Raw genomic sequence first — 15,424 nt, 5'->3', positions numbered from 1 at the left:
TTCACTCTTTATTGCTCCTCACCAGCATTAGGTATTTCTTTTGCACTATTTCCATTAGCAGTATTGATTTGCTGGTCACATATGGTACTTGGCTCTTCTGAATATTACATGTTGATAAAACATATTGAAAAATGGGCTACATATGTTTCGGGGACTCAGTGGAACAGTGATAGTATATTGTTAGAGTTAGCACTCTGGAGAAAGAGATTCAGTCATTGTTTAGACAACAATAAGAAATGAATGTAGTACCATCTTAACTAGCAAGTTCAGTATTAAAATCACTGCACAGAGGAGATAGCTTTAGCTTACTTATGTCATATCCAAAAATCTAATAATCAATAAAAATTTACTGAATACCTACTATGGTACTAAATACAAGGTTTATTATAAAGAATTATAAGAATCTTCATTCCATCTGTTCAAATTTATTAGGCTTCAACTATGTGCCAGGCAATGTTTCAGGTACTAGGAATACAAAATTGAATATGTCTGGCACAGGTCCTTCCTCATGAAGCTTACATTCTGGTGGAGGCAAGGGAAAGAACAAATCAAGTAAATAGAAAATAAAGTTATTGAAAATTATAAGTACCATGAAATAAACAAACAAGGATCCCATATAAAGAATGGCAGGAAGGAATGGGACTCACTCTATGTTGGATGATTAATGAAGAACTCTCTGAAGCTTATTAAAGCACATATATTATACTTGGTGGCTTATATATTAATTGTCAGCAGAGAATACAATAGGAGCAAGAATGATATTTCCTTCAGAAGCTTAATGTATTGAAACCTGGAAACTATGTATAACAGACCACAAAAACAACTGCATTTATCAAGAAGTAATACATAGTAATAATATTTAATAAGAATGTATATGAAATCCATGTATGTATGTGTGTATTTACACACACACACATATATATATATATATATATATATATATATATATATAACTTTTTGAATAGAGAATAGTTAAATCAGCATGATCATTAATTAAGTCATGATATTATATATTTTTGAAACATCACAATATTATAAATTTGGGGAAAACAATAATGTAATTATAATGCAGTAGGCTTTTTTGTGGTGGTCATCTGGAAACTGTGATTTTTCAATTAATTTCAGCAAAGTCCAAGTTAACTCATTTTTCTTCAGTATTACCCAGGAGATACTCTTCAAATATAAGAAAATAGAAAGATGATTCTTATCAACCTAACCAAATTTCAGTTGATTTCTTTTAAATACTAGAAGTTTATTTTCTCTCTACAACCATTTACCAAAAATATTGGAAAAGACCGAAATTATACCTAGATTTAAAAACACTGTTTTCTCAAATTCGAAGATGATCATTTTCTAGTTGTTTGATTTTTAGAAGTGAAAATTGAACTATGAATTGCTCAGAGTCCTCTTTTATTTTCTCACAGTGAAATGTAGCTGTGGCATTTGCTATTAGAAATATCTTACTGGAATTGGGCTCAGGAGACAGTTTAACTTGGAAGCAGCAGTTAGAAAGACTTTTGTCACTCTCCATTTTTCATCTATTCTGGTTGGTTTTTAGAGATGTTTCAGTGAGCTGACTATGAAGCAGTACCTTCTTGGGTTGGGAGGCTAGGTCTGTCTTACTCAAATGTTTCAAGGTTACTGTGTCATACACATAAAAGCAGGAACAGGGCTCCCCTGGTGGCGCAGTGGTTGAGAGTCCGCCTGCCGATGCAGGGGACACGGGTTCGTGCCCCGGTCCAGGAAGATCCCACATGCCGTGGAGAGGCTGGGACCGTGAGCCATGGCCGCTGAGCCTGCACGTCCAGAGCCTGTGCTCCGCCATGGGAGACGCCACAACAGTGAGAGGCCCGTGTACCGCGGGGGAAAAAAAAAAAAAAAAGCAGGAACAGAGTGATAATTGAACTAATAAGAACCATGATCAAAAAATATTTTAAAATAAATATATAATTAAAACCACTGACCCACAAAAAAGTGCAACTCAACACAGAAAATATGCATATTCATTCCAGACAGTAACAAAAAATGCCATAAACAACTCCACAAAAGTAATAAACGTACCAAATAAAAGAAAAATAGATACCCTCTAGGTATCTTAAGACCATAAATGCAGTCTGAGGTCGTTTTGTAATATGACAGGAAGAGTTCAGATCCCTTTGGACATTTCTTACCCAAGGAATTCTCTACTGGTCTACTGGTTACTAATATATTTCTGTTGTGATGTCATTCACTACTGAATTATTCTACCTGGATTATACTCTTTTGATGATAATGGGACCAGATTGGTGGATCATAGCCAAGGGGGGATATTCATAAAGAAACAGTACCCAGCATTCCTTCTATGACCAATCAGGTGATGTGATTTATTTATGAGGGTAAAATATGGCAAAGAAAAATGGAGAAGCAGTTGCCAGAGGTCCTCAAAATTTTGGCTAATGACATAGAATCAAGCATACTTGCCCAATCTGCTCTGTGGAAAGTGAACTCAGTCAATCTTTTAATCTCATGAGATCTCCATGCACCCATTAGGCAATTTCAAAATATCAACCCCTGTGTTCAAATATCTCCAGTAAGGGAAGAAAATATAAGGGTGAGCATCAGGAACTCCCTGACTTAGCTGAAGTTTGACATGTTTCCTGGAAATGAAGAGACTCAGTAGTCAACCTGAAGAGACTACTTAAACCTCGTGTTCCTCTTTGCTGGTGCTTTAGCTAAAATCAGAATGGTGTGTGATAGGGCATGCACAGGTATTTTCTGAAGGGGGTCTGCCCAAAACTAGGTAAAGACTATATTGCCAGACAAGTGTGACTAGTGAAGCAAGCTTTTACTTATTTTTTTGCATGGATAGCTCCTGCTTTTGAATGGATGACAGAGTGGACATCTCCTATTTACATGGTCTGTGGGCAGTACTTTAACTTAAAGCTGTGTACGTCTTAACTATTGAAAGCTGCTTTTCCCACTGAGCAAAGCACTTCAAGCTTGGTGGTCAACATTTTAAATAATATTAATAACGTCAACATGAAAAATAGCTATCTTTACTGAGTACTTACAATGTATCTCTCACAGTGCTGAATACTCTACATACATTATTTCTTGAGTTAATCCACCTGAAGCTCTAAACCAGTGCTACTCAAAATGTAGTCTTTGAAGCAGTGCCAGTAAGTGAACTGTTTGTTATCAGTCCACAATGAAATAAGCATAGAAACTGAGTTTAGAAACTTCTATAACAACATTGACATTGTCACTATATCGAAGAAAGTGCTTATCTCCTTAAACAGGAGGGTATTGATAAACTCAGTTGTTGTTGAACTCACGTGAAGAGTTGCATTTGATGCAACCTGTGTTGTAGTCATGCTCAGTAGAGCCACATTGCCACATGTGAAATTTTAATATCAGTTTATAAACTAAAACCCAAACATGTATAAAATACAAAATCCATTTCCTTCATCAAAAGATAATTTAACTATAATTTTACAGGTTAAAATTTTGGAACTGGCTATCAATGAACACTTGAAGATAAATTCTGAAGTAACAGTATCATTCATTTCATTTTGAGTAAAAGGTAAAAATGAATAACTTGAGCTTTCTGAAATTGCTTTAAAATCTCTTTTATTCTTGTCAACATACTTATGTGAGATGTATTTCTCTATTCTAAGTGTTATTAAAACAAAGCATAGAAAGAGTTATACATACAATCATTCCTTTCAAGTAGCATTGGCATTCATCCAGTCTAGATGATGTAAATTAATTAAGAAGCGGACTCATTTGTCACATTAAAAACTTTTGGTGTTGACATACATGGTGTCTTTCAAAGTGTGCATATAGACATCTGATATGGGGACTCCCTATTTCATTCATGTAACCATTAATTGTCTATACTTATACTTTCAATGAATAGCTTACAGTTTTATAATTATTTTTTTCTTATTATGTCTGTTATTCTTATATTTACTAAAATGTACTTTCATGTTTGTTGAATCTAATAAAAATGTGGGTTTATATTTTTGTATTGGATTCATTTTTATTGTATTTTCTAAAAGTATTAGTCACTGATGAATTAAATTAATTTTTTTAATATCCGATCCTTCATCACAGAGAGTTTGACAAGTACTGTACTCCACTAAATTCAATGCATAATAGGAAATTCTCAGTAATAGGAAAAATGATGATGATGGTCATGATGTCATCTCCTATTTAAGTGTAATGTAGGCCCAGTGAGAATGTAATCATCATTATCCTCATATTTCAGATAAGAAAACTTAGATTCAAGGAAGTTAAATAACTGGTTCACTGTGACATAACTATTAAGTGATAAAGCCAAGAATCTGTCTGATTTTTAAAGCCCATTTTCTCAGCCACTATCACTATATTGTCTTCCCTTTATACACAGATAGTAATGTCAGACTTAGTGAAGGTTTGCAATTATGAAAGTACAGGCCAAAGAATTTTTTCCTCCTAAACCACTGGAGAGTAAGTTGCCAACATGATGCCCCATCAACCCTGAATATTTCATTGTGTATTTTCTATCATAAAAGTCATTCTCCTACATAATCACAACACAACCATCAAAATCAGAAAATTTGCATTGCTACATGACTAGCATCTATTTTTCAGACCACCAGTCAAGGATCCACAATTGTCCCAATAATGTTTTTTATAACAAGGATCCAACTCGCAATAGTGTGTTGCCTTTGATTGCCATACCACTTTAATTTCCTTCACTGGAACAGTTCCTCAAACTTTCCTTTGCTTTCACCACCTTTATAACTTTCAAGATTATAGGCCAGTTATTTTGTTGGCTATACCCCAATTTGGGTTTGTCTGATGTGGTCTCATGAAAAATTCAGGTTATACATCTTTGACAGGATTATCACAGAAGTGAAGCTGCATTCTTCTCATTGCACCTTATCAGGTGGTGCACAATTTCAATCTGTCTCATTACAGGTGGTGTTCACATTGATCATTCAATTAGGGTGGTGCCTTTGGGGCTTCTCCATTGTAGTTACTCTTTTTTATTTTTGTAATTAATAATTATTTTGGGGCCTCCCTGGTGGCGCAAGTGGTTGAGAGTCCGCCTGCCGATGCAGGGGATGCGGGTTCGTGCCCCGGTCTGGGAGGATCCCATATGCCGTGGAGCGGCTGGGCCCGTGAGCCATGGCCGCTGAGCCTGCGCGTCCGGAGCCTGTGCTCCGCAACGGGAGAGGGCACAACAGTGAGAGGCCCGCATACCGCAAAAAAAAATTAATAAATAAAATAATAATAATTATTATTATTTTGTGAGAGACACTTTGAATATATGTAAATATCAGGGTCTTCATCACACTTTCAATTTATTTATTTCATCAATATTTATTAGTATAGATTCATGGTTCCTTCATTTATTCAATGGATTATAATCCATTATTATCATTATTTATTCTTACACTGAAATTGTTCCTGACTTAAGCAGTGGGAATACTACTGAATCTACCTCCAGTATACTTTTGACATGTCCCCACCATGTCCCATCATTATTTGAGAATTTCCTGGCTTTCTGATGAACAAGGTATTCCAGCTTTATCTTATACTTTCTTTGCCCCATTCTTGGAATCAGCCATTTCCCCCAAAAGTTCTGTCTCCTTTTAAAGAAGAATTATATTAAAAGAAGTGATGTTCTGGGCAATGGTTGTACTCATTAATATCAGATTGTCACTGCTCCCAGACCCTTAAGTGGACAGAACATAAATACATGCACATACACATATGCAAGTGCAAAAACATACACAAACACACACATCTACATTTCATATCTCTCTGTGTATATTAAAACCATGAATTCATACTGAGAACTCCAATTCCAATCCAATTACACAGTGTTCATCTTAGCTTTCTCCCTTTCCATATTTGTAACTCCCTCCTCCAAGAGGAAGAACCTGGTTCTCATTATCCTTAATATAATTACTTATTTGTTCACTACCCCTGTATGTGACCAATCCCCCATTACAATTACTACAGCTTCCTACTTTCAGTTTCTCTCATCACCCCAAATGAATTCCAGTCTCACTTCATTTGAACTCTGTGATGGGCTACCACTTCTGTTTCATATGTGGTCAACTTCCTCATTCCAACCATTCTTGGATACCATGTGCTAAGCCAACAATGATGTGTGGACTTCAAATTTACCTCAGTCAGCCTATGCCATCCTACCGTGTTGTCCCTCTGAGTGGATGCTCTTCTCAGCCCGGCTTACCTCTGACACCACATTCTACCCACTCCTCCCTGGGGATGTCCTCTTGTTCTAACATACCACACATCCCTCCTATGCAGATGTCCTACCCTTCTAGGCTCCCAGGTCTTTCTCTTCAACAATATTGCTGTGCCCCACCTAGTGGATTCAGGACTGAATTTTTCAAGAAGAAGGAAAGGAAAGAGAAAGAAATGGAAGGGAAATGCAATGTATCGGTAGAGAAAGGGAAAGGAAAAGGAAAAAGAAGGCTGGGATATTCTGATTTTAAAATGATTAAATTTATTTTGACCCAGCATAAGCATATGTGCTTCCATTATCACTTTTTTGCACTTTACAACCATAATGCTTCATTATGGGAAATTTTCTGAAGAGAGTTTTTTGAAAACTCCTCTATTCCCTCAACCCTCTAAACACCACTCCCCACCCATGCCCCACATGAACATATCTTCATTTTCATTAGAACCACTAATATAAAGGTCAAGATTTCTATGTAGATCACCAAAAGTCTGGCAACAGCAGCAATGTGCAGAATGGTCAATTGCTTGTCTCTAAGCCCCTCTTTGGAAAATGGAATGATAAAGTGGTTAAGTTATAAAACTAGTCAGACACGGGAGTGGGAAGGGTAAGCTGGGACGAAGTGAGAGAGTGGCATGGACATATATACACTACCAAATGTATAATAGATAGCTAGTGGGAAGCAGCCACATAGCACAGGGAGATCAGCTCCAGGCTTTGTGGTCACCTAGAGGGGTGGGATAGGGAGGGTGAGAGGGAGATGCAAGAGGGAGGAGATATGGGGATATAGGTATACATATAGCTGATTCACTTTGTTATACAGTAGAAACTAACACACCATTGTAAAGCAATTATACACCAATAAAGATGTCAAAAATAATAAAATAAAAGTAGGCACAGTACATGTGTCAGAATGTATTCTTCTCTGCAATTCAAGTTGTTGAAATAGTTTTGATAAGAAATAAATTTCTTTCCCATTGACTTCAAATCCATCAGTGGCAATCACTGCATAGCGGTACACATTGATACACCAGGTCTAGAAACAATTTGATCTTAACTGTCTCTAGTAAGTAGAAATAACCAACTATAGGGATAGTTACAGCTCAATCATCAGCTGCATCAACAATAGTATATATTTCAAACATATTCATCTTCACTTTGACCTATAAAATCTAATATTTTATAGAATTCCCACCATTTATTTCTTCTGCTTCAGATTCTCTCATAACTATCTTGCCTGTATCCAAAGCCAGCCTGTCCTTCCAATCCCAAACTCCTCACATGAATTGGTATAAACTATGAACAGAAGAACCTCCATTTCTGGAGTGAGCCGCCATTGCATATTGAGGTTGTGGAACCTGGACTCAGTTCTGGTTCTGTCACTTATTAGCTGTCTGAACTGAAAACCATAAGCTCTTTGTCTTCTTGTAAAGGGGTGAAAGAGAGACAAGACTTATGACTCTCCAAGGTTTACCTCAGCTTTCCAGTTTTAAGACCTTTGAAATTATAATAGAGTCACCATGATGAAGAAAGATCACTGTCTCAGAAATCACCTTTTTAAGATCTGATCTTCTGATCATGTCCCCTGACCCTTAATACATTCACCTCCTTTACTCTTCATATGCAATTCACCCCTAAGACTTGGCAGTTTTACTATCTAAATATCTTTCAAAGATGTGCACTAACTTTCCTCTAGCCTAGTCCAAACCACAATTATTTTTTGCCTAAACAAATACAACTGCTTCCTCAGTATTGTACATTAATCTACCTTCATCCCATATCTTCAATATACAGCCAGTGTAATCATTTCAAAATGCAAATGTAGTCATGTTGTCTCAACCCATTTGTGCTTATAACTCTCCATTGGTTTTCTATTGCTATTAGGATACAAACTAATTCATTAATGTAACCAGTCTATAATCCCTTTATGGTCCAGCCTGGAACAATATACTTCTTCATTCTAAGGCTTCTTATTCTACTTATTCTACGACCACCTCCTCTCCATCAGTACACCCAGTGTTCCCTTGCAATGCACTGTAGTTTAGCCATACTGATCTTATTTGGATTTTTCATACTCACCATTCTTTCTCCCAACTTAATATTTTTGCACATACTATTGTCTCCATGGACTGTTTCTTCTCTCATATCCAGTTAATGTTGACTCAAAGTATGAATTCATCTTAAGCACTACTTGCTAAGGGAAGCCCTCCCTAACCACCTAGAGTAATTCAAACCTCCATATTATGGAATCTTATTGACAATATGCCTATCCTTTTTAACACTTTTCTCATTTGTAATTTTACATCTATTTCATAGGGTATTTGATAAATGTATGTCTTCCACACTAGTTAAAAAGAGTAGTTCACTACTGCATCCCCACACCTAACATAGTGCCTGCCACGTAATCAGTTCTTGAGTCAAGTAGCCTGCATTATAGTCCTAGATCATAACTATTTTGCTATGTGATTGTTGATTTTTCAAGGAGTATAACCTCTTTATTCTTCAATCTTCTCATCTTTAAAAGTAATGATATCTATACCAGAGGGTTGTTTCTGACAGCTAAGTAAGATATAGTCATAGAGAAGATGCAATGATTTTTTTTTGAAATTTCAATATATAGCTCGTATCTGTGAAGTGAATGAATAAAATTCATGAAACTAGTACGCTGTATATGTTGTGGTTATAGAAACACCTCCCAAAATGTGTAGATAGTAGATACTAATGACTTCCTATCTTTGGTTAAATAGCCTGTTTCCTAAGAGTCTGTGGCTATACTTTCTAATGAAAAGAAAAATTAGCTTTGTCAATGACCTTAAAACCCTTTTTTAATAGCCCATACATCTCTTCCCACAGCCTTCTTCCTTCTTGTGTCTATGAAATAATTGTCACACTTTAGTAGGAACTTTCAGGGTTGATGAATTAGCCCTGATAATTGATAACTTCAGAGATGGGTCCATAACCAGAGGTGGCCTTTGATTGGCTCATACTTTTATAGGAGAAAGTAAGAGGCACATGGACCATATTGTTAGAGAGCTAGAGTGAGAGGAAGAGAGAAGAGATTTTAAGTTTAAAACTTGCTACATTTTCCTTTTACAAGAGATTTAGCTTTTACCACAAAAAAATATTGACTGTAACTAAGATTTATACCATGAAGCTATTGTGTCAGGAAGAAAGGGGTAAGGCAGTAGCTATATATGTCTTGCTGACCATGGGATTCTTGGTGTCTAACACAATGCCTAGCACACAGTGGGCCCTCAGTAACTATTTGTTGTAGGAATGAATGACATGAATAATGAAAAAAATAAATGAATAAATGGAACAACATTGGAAAATGAAACAAGAAGCACTGAACAAATACTTTACTAGTCATCAGAGACCACTTATTCCAACTCAGAGGGTTAGTTCTTGTTTTCAGACTCCACTTAATCTTTTACAATGTGCTCAAGTCATAAAGGTACTTTAACACCAGTTACCTCCAGATTTTCCTGTGCATGAGGTCAAAAGGTCTTTTTCACTAGTAGATGTAGCTAAGACCAATGAATGTCAATAAAAATTAGTGCCAAATTTTAGTTAGCCTTCAAGTTCCATTTCAAAGTGTATTTGCACTTGCTTCTTTTTTGGCCCCAAGGGTGTCATCCACTCATCAGTGAGCCACTCCTATTTAACATTTCCTCACTGTTTTGGTGACCTAGCACCTGACAACTGAGGTAGAATATAAATCTGGAAGATTCTCATAGGACCTTTAACTTGTTTTGATGAGTCCAGAAGAGAAGGAATTGAGAAGTATACCCATGATCAGTGTAGTTGGAAAGAAGGTCAGAAATTTAATTTTACCCTCATGAGGCTGATTGCAATTGAAACCATTATTGTTCAGTGTTTTCTTCCATTAAACAAAAAACGAAGATCCAAAGCATTTTTACATGTGCTGCTATATATTACAGTATGTACAGCCATCAGATATCATATATATTTTCAAGTAATTTGTACATATATGCACATATATGATATATATATATATACATATGTTTATTTACATGATGTACATAAACATATGTATCATTTCAATGTACGATTTGGGCCACTCTTTTACTTGGAAAGAACTGGAAAGATAATATTAACTAAACAGTAATCACAGTTAATGTGCTTGTTTGATGTTTTGTTTTGCTTTGCTTGATTTAAAACTCTTGACTAAGTTCCCTTAGAAAAAAACCTGGTTAAGTATGCAGTTTGGTTCTTCACACAGAGAGATGAAGTTCTGAAAATCTAACTCCCGTGTGCTTTGAAATTAAAATAATGAAAAGGGGGGAAAGGTTTGTCTAACAGGAGGACAGCCAAACAAAACTATACAGTCTGAGCTTCAAAGAGTTCCTACTTGAAGAGTCACAGAGCTGTTGAGAGTAAAGAAAGAAAGAGAATCCATGTTCCTTTTTCATATAGCACCATGAAGGGCAACATTCAGCTCTATTTTTAATGCCAAGCAGTCATGCTATAAAAAGGAACATTATTTTAGAGTGCTTGAAATGACTTATAAAAAACCTTTCGAAAGATTAAGATGCTGGTGGTGCTATGCAAATGTCTCACTTGAAATTTTAAAAATAAATGTTTACTTTGCTTTCCATTTAGAGAAAAAATACAATGCCTCCGCCATATCCAGAGTGCTATCTATTTAACCATTTGCTGAATGATTAAAATGGTTTACCAATCCACCTTTTATTCTAGACTGTATGTATGACATAGATATAACTTTACAATGGAATCATTCTGCTCTTCATTTTATTATTGGTAGTATTCTTAAATTTTTGTCCTCCTCTTATTGCCTCCTTCACTCCATCAACCAAAAACCTAAGGATCTATGTCGCCTTTACTATACATATTATATATCTAGGAACTGATCTATCCTAATATGTTACAATCATACACTCTATATTTTATGTTCCTGGTAATATGGTGGACTATATGTGCAGAGAAATGCTTCCTGGTACAGAACACCGTACTTACCTAGCATGTTACAAACATAATCTATAAGTTCTGGCAATAGAGTAGACTAGATGAGCAGAAAATACCTCTTCATACAGAATAGCTTAAAATGCTACATAAAATATCTTTAAATACCCCTTTTAAAACACGTGATAAAATAAGAGAATCAATGGAGGAGATAGAAGTGACAAGAAAATGTAATAACAGAGGTGGTCTCTGGCAATCATGTTTGCATTATGTGCCATTGATCTCCCTGCACTGGGTCACTGCTGTTTGGCAAGGAGCAAACACACTAGCCAAGCTGGGCTGATCAATTTTTTTCTTCTGGAAATTTAAATCTAGGATTCAGAAATTGCAAGTCAATCTTTTCATATGGCTCTAAATTTGAGAGTTGTAGGGCAACCATATTTTGCCACATGGGCATAGAAGCAAGGAAAGTTAGTCTTCAGTATAAGTGAAAAATGAAGCAGAGAAAGAGAATCAAGCAATAGACAGTACTCCCCTGGGTTTATGGCAGCTTTGCATATTCTGATTCTAGCCCCTTTTTGAGGTCCAGATGTGCTTCTACCTGAATTAGCCTGCTATGGCTACTATAACAAAGTACCACAGTGGCTTTAAAAACAGAAATATATTTTATTAGAGTTCTGGAGGCTAGAAGTCTGAGATGAAAGTGTCAACAGTTTGTTTTCTTTTGAGGCTCTATCCCTGGCTTGTATATAGTCATTTTCTCCCTGTGTATTCAGATGATCTCCCCTCTCTGTGTGTCTGTGTTCAAATTTCATCTTCTTATAAGGAAACCAGTCATATTGTATTAAGGCCAATATTTTTTACCTCATTTGACCTTAATTAACTCTTTAAAATCTCTGTCTCCAAATGCAGTCACATTCTGATGTACTGAGTGTGGTAATTTAAACATATGAATTTGGGGGGAACATGATTCAGCCCATCCCACTGCCCTTGGATTCTATGAGAAATATTTATATCTTTGCATAACCCATATAAAGCTTACACACCATGTGGACTAATTTCTATTCAGTGTTGCACATAAAGAATTGAAAATCAACACAGAAGAAATAATTCAAAATTATTAAAATACTTACTGAGGTGTCAAGAAATGCCAAGAAGTTCCAAAGTTTACACACTACAAAATTCCTTTAAAATCTTCCTCATCCACTTACCTCTTCAAAATCCCAGTCATTTTAACATCCCAATATCTTTCACTTCTCTCTTGAAATACAGATGTATGTGTTTGTGTGTGTTTTCTCATTCTGTTATCACAGTGAAAGAATGCTGACTCTTATGCAATGTAAGGAAAATCTTTGTTCCACTCTATTACCTCCCTAACAAGCATTGTTTCTTCTTCTTCCCTGTATTTCCTCTATCTGACCTTAAGCTTACCAGTATTACTCAAATTCTGAAGAAAAGGTTTTATATAAACCTTTATTTTCAAGGGTTAGAATGATTTGGCAGCTATGGCTACAGCCAACATCCTCCAGAGGACCAAACCAAGATTTCTCTCACTTTTCTATCAGGCTAGTCCAATAATATCTGTGCACATGTTATTTGCATATAGTTAGGGCTGCCCTAACTGTAAATAATATGTAGAGCCACCAGATAACCTCAGGATATTAGGTGACACTTGCTAATAATATCTTCTACCTCTACCTCACCCTACCAGAAAAAAAAATTCTCCTCTATTGACCCTGGTACAATTTCAACTATCTCTCTCTATTGGCTTTAGTAACTGAAGGGTCAAGATCAAATGTGAATGTAAGCTCTGGAAAGGAAAACAAATTAGTTTACCTAGTAAAGATAATGACCTTAAGTGAATATGACAGTGGACTGCTAAAGTTTAATGGGTGTAAAGGGTTGGAGCAGGCAAGAAAGTTTTGGGGTTTGGGAGGCTACCAAAGGATGGTCAAGGTAACTAAAAAATGGAATAAGTGTAGTGAGTGCATGGGAAAATTATAGGGGGAAACCAAGGATAAAAATATGTTGAACACAAACTTTACTCACATATCTGCAAATTTTATTTAAACACCATGGTTGAAAGAAATCATCATTATAAAAGTATCAGTCTTGGGCATGGAGGAAAAACATGTGCTCTGCCCTTTAGCTCAAATTCCAAAAGACTAGTTCATAAATAAAACTTTCAAACGTTTCATAGATAAAACTTTCAAACGTTCAATGTGACTAAAACCACTTGACCCTCTTTATTTTATCTAATCCATGTCTTTCACATATCATCTACTAATCATCCTAATAGTCAAATAGAGATCCCTGAAGCTATAGCCCTTAGCCTGTATTTGGCACATTATGCTTAGAAATAATACAAACTTGTATTTCCTTGTGTGTTCAAAATACACCCATTTAAAAAACTCATTTGCCTCCTACTGCACTACAATTCAATTTTGGGGTGTGTGTCTCAAGATGGCTGTTTGCCTGGCTATTGGTTGACTTCCCTGACATTTCCCTCTGACTTTGTACATTGCTTTTTAGAACTCTAAATTTTGTTTGCTCCCTTCCAAAGAGATTTCTTAAAAATGTATATATGATAAACATTGCACTATGCTGGACTGGAAAACAGAGTCTTGAGGCATTTTTAGAGATCTGTTGCAACCAATTAGCATGATTTATTTATTTCCTGTATATTTTCATTCTCTGTGACATCTTTCATCCAAGGAGCTCAGAGAGTTTTTCAAATATAAACTAACCCTCACATCACCCCTGGAAGTGTAAAGAGCAAACAAGGGATAGAAGGAAAATCCATCTATATGGTATTCAAAATAAAATTCCCCTGTCCAATACAGTAGGGAAAGACCAGTCTTGGAACTATTCCACTTAAAGAAACAACCCTTGAAAATGCAACCTGGGAACAATATCCCCACCAGAATTGGAAACAAATGTGAGCACTCAGAAGTTATAAATAAATTACTTTGTATTTCTCTTTCATAGAAAATCTCTAGAGAGAGAACTATAGCAGATCGCTTCTCAGAGGTGATAAGATTTTAAATGCTCAGATGTGATTGTCATTGGCAACTTTTCCCTGGACAGGGGAAGATAGAGAAAATGACATTAAAGAGGAATAGGGTTCTGACAATGGATCAATTTCTACAATTGGTAAGTCTCTGCCATAAGGTATATGGCGATAGTGTCAGGAGTGTGGGTATCTGTGTGGGTCAGTACAGAGCACCCAAGACTGAGGAGGTAGGTTTAGGACAAATCAAAAGGATGGGACCTAATTTATCTATTTATAGCAATGACTAAACCAGCTCTTGCTTCCTCTTAAGGATTCAGGCCTGGAGAGAGAGGAGGACAGTAATGTAGAAGCCTAGACTACCTCTTTCCAAGCATACTCAAGCTCCTCATTTTTATCCTATCTTTGAGGAAAGAGAGGAGAGGGGAAAAAAAGTGCTGCCTGGTTTATAATAGGGATATTAAAATTATAAGTAATGTAATTACCATGCTTATAACTAACACATATTGAGTGACTACAATGTACCAAGCTCTTTTGAAAACTTTTACATATATAATCTCATTTAATTCTCACAGTAACTTTACAAGGTAGGTACTATTAATATTCTCACATAACAATGGGGGAAATGCAGATTCTGAAAGCTTAAATAACTTGTCAAGATTACGAAGCTAGTAAACTGCAGAGCCAAGATGCTAACCTAGGCCTATCTGATTCCAAAGCCTTTACTTTCAATCACTGTACCACTGTGTCTTCCTGTATTAGAGACTAAAAGGGGCTTTGGACATTTTATTATATAACTGTAAATGCATTTCAGTCTGACTGCAGACTTGGGAGTGGATAGCACTGGAGTTGTATGGGAAGTTCTGAGAGGAAGCTGAAAACCAAACAAAACACAGCAGAAGATTAACTAAATAATCCTTTCCTTTGCCTCCTTGGCCAATTTTGCCAAAGAAAAACGCAGTTAATGGTAGAAATAAACTAAGCTAGGTGACACTGGACAGTGTCACTGACCTGTGGATATGGTAAATGAGAGTCCCCAAGCAGCCCCAGAAAACATCTGATTACATATAAAATAATTAACCTGGAGGAATTTCTTTCCTTTGATACCTTTCTTTCTGTATCAAAAATTACACACTTCCGTAGCATAACCATGATCTATAAAACTGCTTAAAAAGTGGAAACCTGTTTATTGTGCCTCTCCAATCCCCATTTATAGTAACTTGCCACCT

Source organism: Mesoplodon densirostris, chromosome X (assembly GCF_025265405.1).
Source record: "Mesoplodon densirostris isolate mMesDen1 chromosome X, mMesDen1 primary haplotype, whole genome shotgun sequence".
Classification (NCBI taxonomy): domain Eukaryota; kingdom Metazoa; phylum Chordata; class Mammalia; order Artiodactyla; family Ziphiidae; genus Mesoplodon; species Mesoplodon densirostris.
The sequence above is the reverse complement of the archived record's forward strand: the minus strand, read 5'-3'. Positions refer to the sequence as shown.